General features: G+C 34.2%; 1 protein-coding gene across 2 annotated transcripts in view; it reads left to right on the forward strand.

Moving 5' to 3' along the window:
* The first annotated feature begins 665 nt into the window (after nt 1-665).
* The window catches only part of sim (bHLH transcription factor single-minded), a 150,073-nt gene continuing 136,497 nt past the window's right edge, over nt 666-14,241 (forward strand). The window contains exon 1 of one of the 2 annotated variants that reach the window (XM_072530544.1): nt 666-972. The gene's annotated coding sequence lies outside the window, so the exon portion shown is untranslated. The remainder of the gene's footprint in view (nt 973-14,241) is intronic. The other variant, XM_072530542.1, reaches the window with a different exon arrangement.

Raw genomic sequence — 14,241 nt, forward strand, 5'->3', positions numbered from 1 at the left:
TTATTTGGAGTAATATTAATCTATCCGAGACGACTGGTACGAAGTTAGTCACATATTTACTTAGTTCTGATGTTACTAACATAACTACACCGTTTTTGTGATGCGGGTCTTCTGGGCTGAATCCTGTCGAGCTCAAATAAAAAATCAAGTAGCGAGGGAAAATTTAACTTTTTTTTTAAACGTACTCTTTTTTCCACTGGTCAGCGTTCATGTTTTATTAGATACTTTAAAAAGTCCATTATTCTATGATTATTTTACTGTATGTGAATTATTAATACAGAAGTTTATAAATTATCTATAATTACAACCTGGCAACAGTGTTAATGTTAAAACTCAATAATCATTTCTCAGAATTTAGTGAATAAAAGTTAAATTAGGTAGTGGTCTTTACGGCCGCTTTGCATATAGCTTGATTGTTCTTCTTTCTTTATAAAAATAAAATAATTGTCAACTGATTGGTCCCACAATCTTGTAATAAATATAGTAGTAGTAGATATGTCCAGTTGCACGCCTATTATATCCCTTACCCCTTTTGTTTGTCCCACCATGCTTCGGCTGTTTGTCAAATCACCGTACCACTTCAGACAGTGTATGTAGGTATACATCATAACGACCCATCATATTATCCTCATTATATAGACACACATGCTTACATCCGCCCATATACCATATCGCCCATGCCCGTCCCATCGGGGTGCACCCATCCGACCCGCCTATTCCATCGCTGCTGTCGATTGTTTCGCGCCTCGCGATCGCAGCATCCTAGATTTCAAAAGGTCCACGCAGCTCGTGCCACTAGCGACGGTTCGCGGATTACTTGTCTTCGCAACAAAAACAAAGTTTTTTTTCCAAAGAAAAGGTTATTCAAAGTAGAGTATGCTGAGGTTATAGTAGTTTATAGTGTCGGTTTTGTGACTGACGTTTTTTGTTTTTTGGTGTGTGCACCGTTCGCATAGGTTTTATTTCAAAGGGGTGAGTAATATTGTTTTCATGATTTTATCAATTATGGTGTACCTATATCCGGGATTTACGCTTAATAAGCTGTTCAGTTTAAAAATGGGTTTATATTTTACTTTAAAGGCATTTAACAACAGATGTTGGTAATTTGTTTCACTATCTGCTAAGCTGACAAGCTTAGGATTGAAAAACTTAAATTCTTTTCGATTTCTTATGTTTAATCTCTTTCAGGTTTTACCTAAAGTTTTATTTTTTTTTACAAAATAAAAGCTGGTGACAATTTTTAGTATAATACAGTCGAGATATTTAATTAACAATTTTTTGCCAGATATATATTTACCAATGTGAAATTATCTTACTTTTTAACTATTTAGTATAGTTTAAGTATTTTATATTTATCACTTAGTGTGTTATGCTACGTTTACACTTTACGACAATTCTTGTCAAACAATATTTATAATAATTTATAATAATTTTTGACAAATTTTGACACTATCAATTTTAAAGTATATTTATAATATTAAAGAGGTAAAATCAAAACTTCCAATGATTTACTTTCTATACTTTAGATTTCTCATAAAAAAAGAAGAAAATTTTCTATTAGAAATTTATGTTTTTTGTCAGAATATTTATAAATAGAAAACTTCTTTCAACACCAACAGATGTGATAGGAGCATATTTTAGATTGGCTAGAAAGGCATCGGTCCACATTGGTTTCTTTCGAAAATTTTCCTCAGAAGATATTTGTCACTTGAAGAATCGTGGCAAATCTTACATTTTTGTCAATGTCAGTATTAAAAATTGTTTCACAGGAAGAAATAAATGTTTCCACTAAAGCAGCGGTCGGGGAACTTTTTTAATCATTACACCAAAATATTTTTGTTTACGTTTTATTACCCCATGGCGAAGAGAAAAAAAACGCCTCTTTTTAGCATCTTTCGTATTATAGCCCTCATGATAGTTTTGAAAAGAAAACAATAACTAAAAATTTAATTTAAACATCATTTATTCAATTTATCAATGATCAATGTAATACCTAGTAATACATAACGGTAATAATAGTAATATATTTATGTGATATACAGTTGAGGAAAAACAAATTCGTCGCCACAGAAAATATAACTAAATGATAATTTCTTGTTACTTTGTAATTCATATGATATTTTTCTGGTATTATTAGACTCTAATAATACAAGAAAAATATCATATCAATTACAAAATAACAAGAAATTATCATTTACTTATATTTTCTGTGGGGCGAATTTTTTTTCCTCAACTGTATATAACAAATTGAAACCCATTGGGGTACAATTGAGGGTTGACAATTTGGGTTACTGTAACAAATTATAATAATAATAATGGTAATACAAACAAAAATTAGAAAAAAAAAAGAATAATTGAAAACATTCTTCCTTCACGTTTTAAGGAAGGAAGCGAATTAAGAGCGATTTGAATACATTCTTCGGCGTTTAATCGATTTCTGTTCTTTCTTTTTATGTTTATTAGAGTGGAAAAGCCTTGTTCGCACAAATATGTTGTTCAAAATGGCAACATTTTTTTAACCGCCTCTTCATATGCAACTTTGAAAGCCTTTGCAGCTTTTGACATCCAAAAAGACGACAGATTTGGTTTAGTCAAATTGAATACGTGCTTCAGAATTGGATCAAAGTTCAAGAATTGCTTCTGCCAAACCTGAAGGTTATTCTGATAGCATAGCAATTTGGCATTTAAAAGGATCTGCAATCCAACTGACAGTACGTGTATCAAGATTTTTAAAGTAATCTGAAAACCGCTTTCTGAGTTTGATAACATGTCTTACAATTTTATGCTTGATGTCAGCAAAAGTAATATTTTCACAATCTTCCAAAAACAAAGTTAACTTTGAAAAAGAAACTATCTTGTTCTGTTCTACTTTCTGTCTCCAATATTGTAACTTTAATCGAAACGCTGACCCCATTAAAGTGTTGCTATAACAACTGTTTTGAGTAGATAAAGTATCACTTTAACCGCAAGGGTAGATAAAGTGACACTTTAACAGTAAGAGTAGATAAAATGTTTTAACTTTTTTTTATTCAATAAAATTTACAAATTCAAACACATTAAGGATTAAAAACAACTGAAATTTTACAATTAACATTATTAGAAATATCTATTTTTGGAGCATCACAACTTGTACTCGTTTGCATAAACACTTGATTCGAGGTACTGGATTGATTTTATATTGGATACTGAGCAATTCATATCCCTAGCAACGGAGCAACACAATTGCAATTTTTGTGCTAAAAATTACAATTTTCTTTGAAATTCTATTTTTTACCTGAGCTTGAAGTCTTGCTATAGAAAAAAATGTTGTATTGCACACGACGATAAAATCACATTATCTTCTCGCTAATTATGCTAATTAGCGTCTCGACTGACGTCTCGACGCTAAAAAACGCTCTCGAAGATAAAGTACAATTTTATCGTCTTGTACAATAAATAACTATTATGCTCTCAAAAATGTTCGCTTAATATGCGAATTATGCAACCCAGGTTTTTAAACTTATCTGCGAGAATATTTTTTTGATCAACCATAAAAATTTCGACCTCAGTTTTAAGAGTCCATACTCGATTTAGTACATTTCCGCGAGAGAACCACCTTACTCCTGTATAATAAAGTAGGTCCATTATATTCAGCTTCACCGTCCTGACATAATTCACGAAATAGCCGCGTGTTTAGTGCATGTCCCTTGATAAAATTTACAATCATGATGATATCAGGCATGACGGCTTCCAGTGTAGGTTCTAAATATTTGACCATAAGGGCCTGGCGATGGATCATACAGTGAGTAAGTTCAATATTTGGATTATTTTTTTTACGAAAGCCGAAAATTAAAAATATATACTTTTTACTCACAAAAGTTTCATTTTTACCCCCAAAAATTGCATTTTTACCCCCAAAAATTGCATTTTTACCCTATTTGGGGTAATTTACCCCGGTTCCCAGACCGCTGCATTAAAGCAACACTTTCTGAATTGTGGTTTTGAGTATGTTGTTTAACGTTTTTAAATGTTGGTTGAGCAGAAGAAATTGATAGATTGTTGTCATCAGAAAATTCAAAAACTAAATGATAAAAAGGTTGCTGGTGTGAGCACATCACAGATTCGAAATGTAAAACGTGGTCACCAATATAAAATATGAATTAACATAAAATTGGTCTAAAAATCTAAAAATAGTAAAAGTAATTATAGCAATATAACGTGCAGTGTGTTTCAAAAGAACCAGCTTCAGTTAAAAGACTTTATTTTACTTGCAATTTTGCTGCAAATGGAACGTAAACCTTGTCAGAGTCCATATAAATCTCCTTGTATGGCTTAATCCAATTAAGAGCACAGTTAATTTTAGACATTTTTTATGAATTTTAAAACACACCTATTCAAGCACGAACTACGAATACAACTAATACTCCTCTGTCTATTTTCTAATGTTTCTAAAATGCCGAATATTATTTATACCTTTTAAAATATACAACAACACATTTGTATTTCCCCATTTCATTAAAAGGACTTCATCAAAGATATTAAAGAGATTATATTGTTATAGAGTGAAATATCAACAATATTTAAATGGACTGCATAAAAATACGGACATTAATGATTTTATGCATTTAGAGAGGAACCTTGATTATCCGTCAGGGCACCGGACCAAGTGTATGACGGATAATCGAAAAGACAGTTAACAGAACAAAAAAAAATCATAGTATAACTCTCAAATTTTATTTGTATGTTTTATTTGACAATAATTTGACACAGCATTGTCGACTGCGTGTTTTAAATTGTATGCTTTCCAGTATTCTGGCAAAGAATATTCCTCTTCCATAACTAGATTTTGAATACATTTTTTTCTATATCTTCTTTTGAATGTTTTAATGACCGATTGATCCATTGGCTGTATCAATGATATTGTATTCGCAGGCAGAAAAGAGTACGTGATATTTTCATCGTCACTTTGCAGCATACCGGCTTCAGGATGGGCAGGTGCATTGTCCAAAATGAGAAGCGCCTTTGGTGGCAAATTTTTTGCTTGCAAGTATTGTCGAACGTCCGGTATAAAAACTTTAAAAACAAGATGTTAGAAAAAGAGATAAACAAATTTTGGTTTGCAGTACATACCTTTTTGAACCAGTCAGCGAATATTTCCTGGGGCATCCATGCATTATGTTGCGCGTAGTAGTTAACGGAAAGCGCGTTCATATTCACCACTTTCATTTGAATATATCATTGCTGTGATTCGTTGCTTTTGCGTTTTAAATCCTGGTTTATATTTTTCAGACAGTGCAGCGAGTGTTTTCGTGTAGTCTAAACCAGTTTCATCTTTGAATGAAGGATCGCCATTCAATTTTATGTTGAAAAACAACGCTTTTTCGCCAACAATTGGTCCAGACAAAGAAACACCTTCGCTTATTTTTTGAACGAACCACAAATACAGAGTGTCGTGTCATGCCGTGTCGAGTGATTCATTTGTGGCTTTTTTTTCATTGTCTAACTATGTTTCATCCGGCCATCCAACGATTCCATTTGCGAAGCATACTTTTCAATTCCATCAGCATTTTTCTTTAAAACATTGATTGTCGTTCTCGGAACGTCATACTTTTTGCTCAATGCGACTAAGTGACACAATCAATGTTCGAATTTGAATCAAACTGAATACCTATTGACACACAGATATTGACTGTAATAATTATTGTGCTCTGCGTTTTTATTTGCGATTCTAAAAATGAAACTCTAAAAGAACGGTATCACTTATCATTACCTATTTAAATTGAAGTTTAATCCAGAGCCCTTAAATAAGAACAATAATTATTTACATAAAAAAATGCGGTGGTGGCATAACTTCACGTACACATTTCAACGAATTTCGTTTGGCTTATCCGCACTGCTCAAATTTTTAATTTTTACTTATGTTGGTAATATAACTTATGTATGGACCCTGGCGGTTAACAGAGGTGACGGTTAATAGAGAGACGGATAATCGAGGTCCCACGTACTTTTTATGTATATAAAAATATTCAAAAAGTTTACTAATTGGCTAAAATGTGCAAATTTATGCCAAAAACGGTGTGTATAAAGCAGCAAAAGTATTAGAAAGAAAATTAAAAATATTTCAAGTACAATTTCAAAATACCAAGTTTTTGGTGGTCATTTTGAATATTAGTTTCGAATAAATATTTTTCTGCAAATTTTCGCTGTTCTTATTCATAATAAAATATATTGTTATTCATAATAATTCATAATAAAAAATCACTGCAATGTTATTATTTTACCAATTTAGATTAAATAGTGGTATTCTTCGAGCTCTCTCAATTCACATAATTTCAGAATCTAAATTCAAACTTTGACCAGATAAAACATTTGGCCGACAATTCAAAGTATACCACTAAATTTAGTTTTTCATCCCCTTTTCAACTGAACCAACTTCAACCTTGTTACTGGTTGTTTTTGTGTCGGAATATTTTTCCAATATTTTTTAATTCGGACCAAGATTTCTTATAATTATAAATAAATTAATCAATTGTACAACTGTACAAACAGTGACGTAACATTTTAAATTTTTCAAGTTAATTTTCAACAAAAAAAAAACTAAAAAAAAGTTTAAACAATTTATTAATTTATAAAAAGTACACTAGAATGTTTTAAGACCTATTATATAAAAAAGAATAAGCAGAAACTTAAACCAAAAAACAAAAATAACCATATACAAAACTCTTATACAACCAGTGTTGACCTATGAGTCGGAGACATGGACCATTTCCAAGGCAGATGAAAATCTCCTGCTTATATTTGAACAAAGGATCCTGAGAAGAATATTCGGTGGCATCTGTAAAAATGGTGTTTGGAAAAGGAGGTACAACTACGAGATATATCACAGATATAAACATATATTTAGTGGTAAAGACGTAGTATCCTTTATAAAAATAGGAAGACTAAGATGGGCAGGACATCTGCCAAGATCACAGCAGAACAACCCTCCTAGAAGAATCCTTATGTCACAACCTGTGGGAAGTAGAAGTAGGGGTAGGCCAAAGCTCAGATGGAGGGATGGTGTAGATGAGGATGGTAGAAAAATAGGCGCAGCAAACTGGCAACAGTTGGCACTGGATAGAACTGACTGGCGTAATAGACTTGGGAAGGTCGAGGCTCTTTTATAGGGCTGTAGTACCAATGATGATGATGATATAAAAAAGAATTATATCAATATTTGCCATAGTTTCTGCGGTATTTTATTTAAATTTTTACATTGGAATTTAGCTATGCACAGAATGCCGAGGAACGGCCTTAAGTATGGGTTTTTGAGATCCCCAAAGTGTCTCCTTTTTCAGTTAACGTATGTTACTTTCCTAAAGAAAAATCGTCTATGATAAATTATATGAATTCAGAATTCAGTATTATATGTTTCTATTTTACAAACCACGCATTCTTTGCAATATTGTACAATATTATTATTAAAAATTAAAAAAGTATCATGCTCATTTTCTATATTAGTTACGATACTTCAATATTACTGATATCTCGACTGTAATTGCTTGAAGATCAGGTCTAATCAAATGCGCACAACTCGTTGCTACTGACAACTTTATGAATTTGTTCACATGAGTGACCGTATTACCAACATTATTCCGCTTGCTTTATTACCATAACAATATTATCTTCTCGTCAGCTTATGAACTATTTTAATGAATGAAAAGCTGTAAAGTTTAACAAAGGTTCAATAAAATTTATTCCTATAAATTTACGATCGATTTTATAAAAGTTTATTGACCTACACTAGTCGTAAAATAAAATATACCCACCTGTAGGAAGTAGTAAAATAAAAAATAATACACTGTAACTAATGCCAAAAACAATAATTCTGTTGATTAGGTTTTAAAGACTAATAACGGTGTTGGTACTTACTAAATGATGCTAAAAATTTCTTATTAGGGACTTCTTTCAGTTTTTTCCATTTCATGACATTTACTTCTTAACATGATCATCACTACATTAGTCACTTCAAAAATCAATTATAATTGATTTTATTGATTCTTCTATTATTAAAGAGTTTTCAGAATTTTTCTTCCTCTGCTATGACATGTCTTCTAGCAGATATTAAGTCATTTAGTAGTTGATGAATAGCTTCATTTTTGTGTCTTCTAAATATTTTTTCTCTCTACATAACGCCCCATTTTACGCCAGATTAGCTCAATGATTCGCAATAATAAGGTGGTAATTGGAAAGTACATCGCAATTCCACGTTCTTTTGCTACTGCAGCTACATCAGACTTTTTAATTTTTGATAAATATAATTTTAATAATTGTAAAAGCTCTTTTTTTTAAATTTTGGGCTACGCCCAGTTCGGGGACTCGGTGCTCGAGGATGTGGGCCCTTTGTGAACAGGTTTTGGGTATTGTTAATTTTTTTGGTTGGCTTTCACCTTTTTATTATAAAATTTTTTGGTGAGCGAAGCCGTTTTCTATGTGTTTTGTAACTCTTTTTTGAAGGTTGTCCTGAAAATAAACTTGTGTTTGCTTAACTAGACTTTGTGTTTGCCAGGATTTGCTGTTTTGGTCTTTTGTGCTTCCATCAATGGAACGTGTCATATCTTATTATCTCTTGCAGGATCGAGCTTGGGTGATTCTTTAATTCTGCAAACTTAATTTTTTCTGTCATTTAGCTATTACCCTTACTTGTTGCAGTTCTCTGAAAAGAAAGCATTCAGTGAATTTTAGCGAAAGAATTGTTTATGTGTCCCCATGCGAGAGATGCATATGTGATTATTAGAAGTATGATGCTGTTTATCAGTCTAATTTTCGTCTTTATGCGCAGTCTATTTTTTTTCCTATAAGAGTCCTCTTATTGCTGCTCTAGCTGTTGCTGTTTTCTGGTTGGTTGTGCCAACGTGTTTCGTGAGTGTTAAGCTTTGATCCATAATAACTCTTCGGTATTTCGCTTCTTTTTTCTATTCGATGGGATTATTTTATACCAGCAGTTGTTTCTCTGGGGTTTCTCTTTTCTTTTTGAACATGTTTGCTTGTGTCTTCTCTCAATTTATTGCTATTTTTCATTGGATACACCATTCTTCAATGTTATTCAATGCTATCTGTAGATTGTTGATCACTACTTCTGCGTTTCAGTGTTTGGCCGCAATCGCTGTGTCTTCTGCATAAACTCTGAGTAGTATTCCTGGTGTTCTTGGAAGATCTGCGGTGTATATTGTGTATAGTAGGAGTGACAGGACTGCTCCCTGTGGCACTCCAGTCTCCGGAGCTCCGTGCTCGGACAGGACTTGTCCTATCCAAACCCTAATTTTTGGTTGCTCAAGTACGAAGAGATCAGTCTCGTCATGGCCCCACTGTATCAGTAGCCTCTCATTTTATATATTAGTCCTTTATGCCAGACTCTGTCGAAGGCTTTGCTTACATCCGGGAAGGCTGCTCCTGTATACTGTGTGTAGGTATTCTGTTAGTCTAAGTACTTGTAATTCGCATGAGTGTTCTGCTCTAAACCCAAACTGAGGTTCTGAAATTAGTCCTAGTTCGGATCATTTAGCTTGTAGTCTTCTTAGTATTACTCTTTCTACGATCTTGCTGGCTGCTGGAAATAAGCTTATCGGCCTGCAGTTTTGCGGAAACGTGATATTCTTTCCTGGCTTTGGAATGAAAGAGCCTGTACATCCTGATCATTTATTTCTATGTTCCGCAATACGTTTGAAGCGTCTTGTGTTATATTTTGTCGAAAACTTTCTCAAAATTAACTAGACTATGAATACGGCACAGTTGACATCTCGACATCGTTTTAATAGTTTTATACAGTAAATAATGCCTTTCTAGTGCCAGAGTCTTTTCCAGTGGTTTCCTGTTGTTCTATCGTCTAGTTTTTTGTAGACACGTTTATGTATCACTCACAACAATAATTTTAAAACACAGTTCATTAAGTTCATCATCATCATCATTTGGCTCTACAAATATATGTGAGTCTTGGCCGCGTTTACTATTTTCCTCCATTGTTGTCAGTTCTGAGCAGCTATTTCCCATTGCTGTATTCCCATTTTGCGTATATCACTGGCTACTGCGTCCTTCTATCTCTTTCTTGGGCGACCAATTGACCTTCTGCCATCGGGATTTCCCAGAATGTGGCGTTCAGGAGTCCTTCGTCACTTGATCTTGGTACGAATAAACCGAATAAGATGGGCACGCCACGTACGAAGTTCATTAAGTTGATCTTTCTATATTCTTCATATTTCATTGCGTTGGGTTTTTTGGATATTTGTTGGAGATATTAGCCATTCTTTCGGATTTTTTCCAATATCGTAGATTTCATTAAACAATCAGTGTGGTTCTTTGTTAACAGTGTTGAGATTTCTGTAGGTATTTTTTCCAGTCCCATGGCTTTATCTTTTTGTATACGTTTTAGCGCTTTTCCAATTTCCTTTTTGGTAATTGTAGGACCATTTAGTCCTCATTATTTCCAGGGGCCGTTCAAGTATTACGTAAGCAGATTTATTACAATTATTTATGTACCCCCCAAATCAAGACAAAAGATATTAAGAGTCTATAATTACAAATTAAAAAGGCGACAGACAACAGTAAGGTCCAGGGTGAACTTGTTGCCAAACAGAATATTTAATATCTAAAATAATGTGGACCGAGACACCATATTGGCAACTAATAGTGATAACATATTTAAAAATAGACTTGGTAGTTCTATATTTGACTTATAGGATTGCATTATTTAGGACCGTATTGTTTTACAATTTTGTTTGATGTACTTAATTGTAACTTTATAATTGTTATAAGGTTTATAAGGATATTTTTCTTCGTTTTTGGGTATAATAATAATCAGAATAGTGTGCGCCATATGGCTAAATCTGGATAATCATAATAAAATTTGTTAGAGGCATTAAATACGTACGCCTGTTCCGAGCTTAGCTACTCATTTGGTGGTCAAAAACCGATATCGAGAGTCTCCAGCGGAAAGTAAGAACACTTCTCACAGAGGCGCAAAAACACCATCCACCAATGAGATCAGCGAAGAATATGTCGACAATACAGCGTCGAACTCTGGGTTGACATCAGGAAAGATGTTTCCCGAGACTGAGGGTTTCCTGCTTGCCATTTAGGATCAGGTTATTCCAACTAAAATTTACCTGCAATATATTATTCCTACTAAAGATCCTCAAGTCCAAAATGACAAATGCCGATATGGATGCCAAGCCCATGAAACTATCCAACATCTTACCGGGGTTGGCATGCGTTTGTCTTTAGGCTGCCAAGCTTTACTGGGACTGCACTGTGGTCACAGACCAACCAGTGGCACATAATAGACCGGATCTCATACTAGTTAATAAACTTACTAGGCAAACAACATTTATTGATGTGGCGATACCCAACACCCAATAGTTTGCGTGTTAAATACAACGAAAAGGTCGTCTAGTACAGAGATCTAGAAATACAGATCAGGAGATAATGGACAATTGAAAGTACCCAGACAGTATCTATTATTCTATCTACTACTGGTGTTATTACCGAAAACCTCCTAGAGAACATAAAACTGGGTCTGAATGAACATCTAAGGCCATGAAGAACGCTGTACTCCTCGTGACGTCCAGAGGTGTACGAAAATTTTTCCAGCTGTTGGATATTCCAGCATATCCAACTCACCTAGAGCTTGATAACACGGTAGAAGTCCCACCAGAGCTCAATCCTTTTGATACCGTAGGTATCTGGGATGAGTGAATTTTCCCCTTAGAGGTAGTGTGAGCCGTATAACTAAACCTAAATAATAATACTTTGTTGAAATATTTGATACGACATATTCTGCAAGAAGTCATCCCAAAAAAAGTAAAAAAATCTATACTAAATTGTCGCGAAAGGTCATCAATAATTTTATAAAAAAGAATCAGCGATGTATGTTAGTGCCCTGATCAGCTCTTTTAGAACGGTCTCGATATATATTTTAAAACTATATACTTCTATTTTGTTTTTTTTTCTGTAGAAAGACGTGAAATCATCCGGTTAATTACTAGGAGTAGTAGTTTGCAAAAGGGTGAAAATAGTAACTTAATTCATTCCGGATGCATCCCCTGAATGACAAGCTGGATTTAAAAGCATCAAAGGATGAATGACTTCATCCTAAGCATTTTTCAAATATCCGTTAACAGATTCGTTTAAATTATTTTTGAAGTAGTGAGATCTCGAATAAAATTTTACGATGCGAACATGCGACTAGCTATACCACCTGTATAATACCACGACTACTATTTATTTATTTCCATTCAAGCATTCTTCGGAGATTTAATTGCACATTCTGGCAATGATTTTGAATATAGCAAAGGTCAATATTCGATCTCTATAAATAAAATTTTAGGATTAAATGCATAAATGACATTTTAACGTAGCACAATTAGAGTACGTTTCGCATTAGACGCAGAAAAGTGATTTTTTTGTACATAATAAAATTATTTTGGTATATTTTTTTTTTGTGTGGGAGCCGTCTGTTATTAATAGGTGATAAACATTTATTCAGATCATCATTATCATGCAGCCTCAAACGTCCACGGCTAAATATCGCTCTAATCCAGTTTGCCTGGAACCATGTACCAGCTTGTACAGGTCTACCGGATGAGTACCACATATTTTTGGAGTCACTTGGTAATCTCCAAAAAGTGTTTCTAGGGATCTCGTGTCAAGATTGGTATGGTATTTAGGGTGGCAGTGAATAAAATTAAGAAGAAGAAAATCTAGTATCTCACAGTCAGGCAAGATATGGTTTATTGTTCAGTCCAACGTTTTTATAATTTTTCGATGCCGCCCTTGTAAAACGATTTGTCTTTGCCTTCAAAATATACTTCAGTTTCGGTGATTACTTCCTTATCAGAGCGATGTCTCTGGCCACGGAGCATTTTTTTTAGATCCAAAAAAGGTGTTAGTTGCTAGGGGCCAGATTTAGACTATACCATGGGTGCAAAAGCAATTGAAAGCCCAGTTCGTGCATTTTTGATATTTTTTGCATTGACTATTCAACAAATGAGGGCTTTTCTTTTCGATTTCCATCTTTAAACGTTCCAATAAACCAAATGTAGTAGTCAATGATTGTTTCTCCATGTTTCAAATAGTCAATGAAACTAATTCCTTGCAAGTCCCAAAATACAAAAGCCGTAACCTTTCCGGCAGTTTATTGCGTCTTTGGTCGCTTTGGATTATTTTTTCGGGTGCAGTCTAATCAGATAACTGCTGATTTAAATCTAGAGTAAAGTTATGGATGCATATTTAATCCATTGTGAAATACCAATGCAAAAACTACGACTTATTTCGATTACATAATATGTCCAAATGGCGACCAGACTCAAAAATTTTGTTGTTCTTGTTGTTGCTTTGGTGTGAGAAAATGCGACACCCATTGGGAAACATCTTTCTAATGGCGCACCATACTTTGCTATGTGTTATTCGTTATGCGCTATATTCGGCTGCATAAGAGAAGTGTGGAGGGTACCGGCTTCAATTATTTGCTTTATTGGTACACATAAGTAAATACCTGAAATCAGTTCACTTGTCGGTTTTTTGACACACTTTAAAGGACACGAATAAGCCGAATGTATATATGTGTCGACTGCCCACACTTCTCTCGAACCGGTGGTTGTTTCGCTGTTTATCTTAACTTAACTTTATTGTAATTCTCGTTATTCTTGAACCATTAATTCGACAAATTTGTGTGTTTATATACTACTATCGTACCTATTACGCTTTGATTTGTGGTGTATCTACTGTGAAATGGAATGGACGAACGAAAAGGGAATGAGATTTCTGGATTTAAGTAAAAATAAGTTACAGCGACCGTCTATACGTCCACGTCCATTTTGGTTCTGCCAAACACGCATGACGCAAATATTTGGAATTTTTGGACCGCCGGCGCAAATGTGGAGTAGCGTATTTGTTATTCGCTGAATAATAACGAATATTTGAACAAAAATGTCATAAAATCTAAACGGTAATTACAGTTTGTCAATGCACACGCGTCGAAGACAGGAATGGACGATTCGGAGAAATAGAGATAGAACGGGCCGATCAAAACTCGGTCCGGCGAGCAGCGGAGAGCGACTAATCAATACTTAGTCACGGGAAAAAATAGGTCTGTCTCAGATCAATACTGCAAGACCTCGTACGGAACAGCCACTAGATCAACACCCTAGCAGAAGCGGTTGGCCTTCAGCCAATACCCTAGGGCCAGTGAAGTTGTTATCAGATCAACACTCTGACGGAACTCCGGAT

The sequence above is a fragment of the Diabrotica undecimpunctata genome, chromosome 4 (genome assembly GCF_040954645.1).
Source record: "Diabrotica undecimpunctata isolate CICGRU chromosome 4, icDiaUnde3, whole genome shotgun sequence".
Taxonomy (NCBI): domain Eukaryota; kingdom Metazoa; phylum Arthropoda; class Insecta; order Coleoptera; family Chrysomelidae; genus Diabrotica; species Diabrotica undecimpunctata.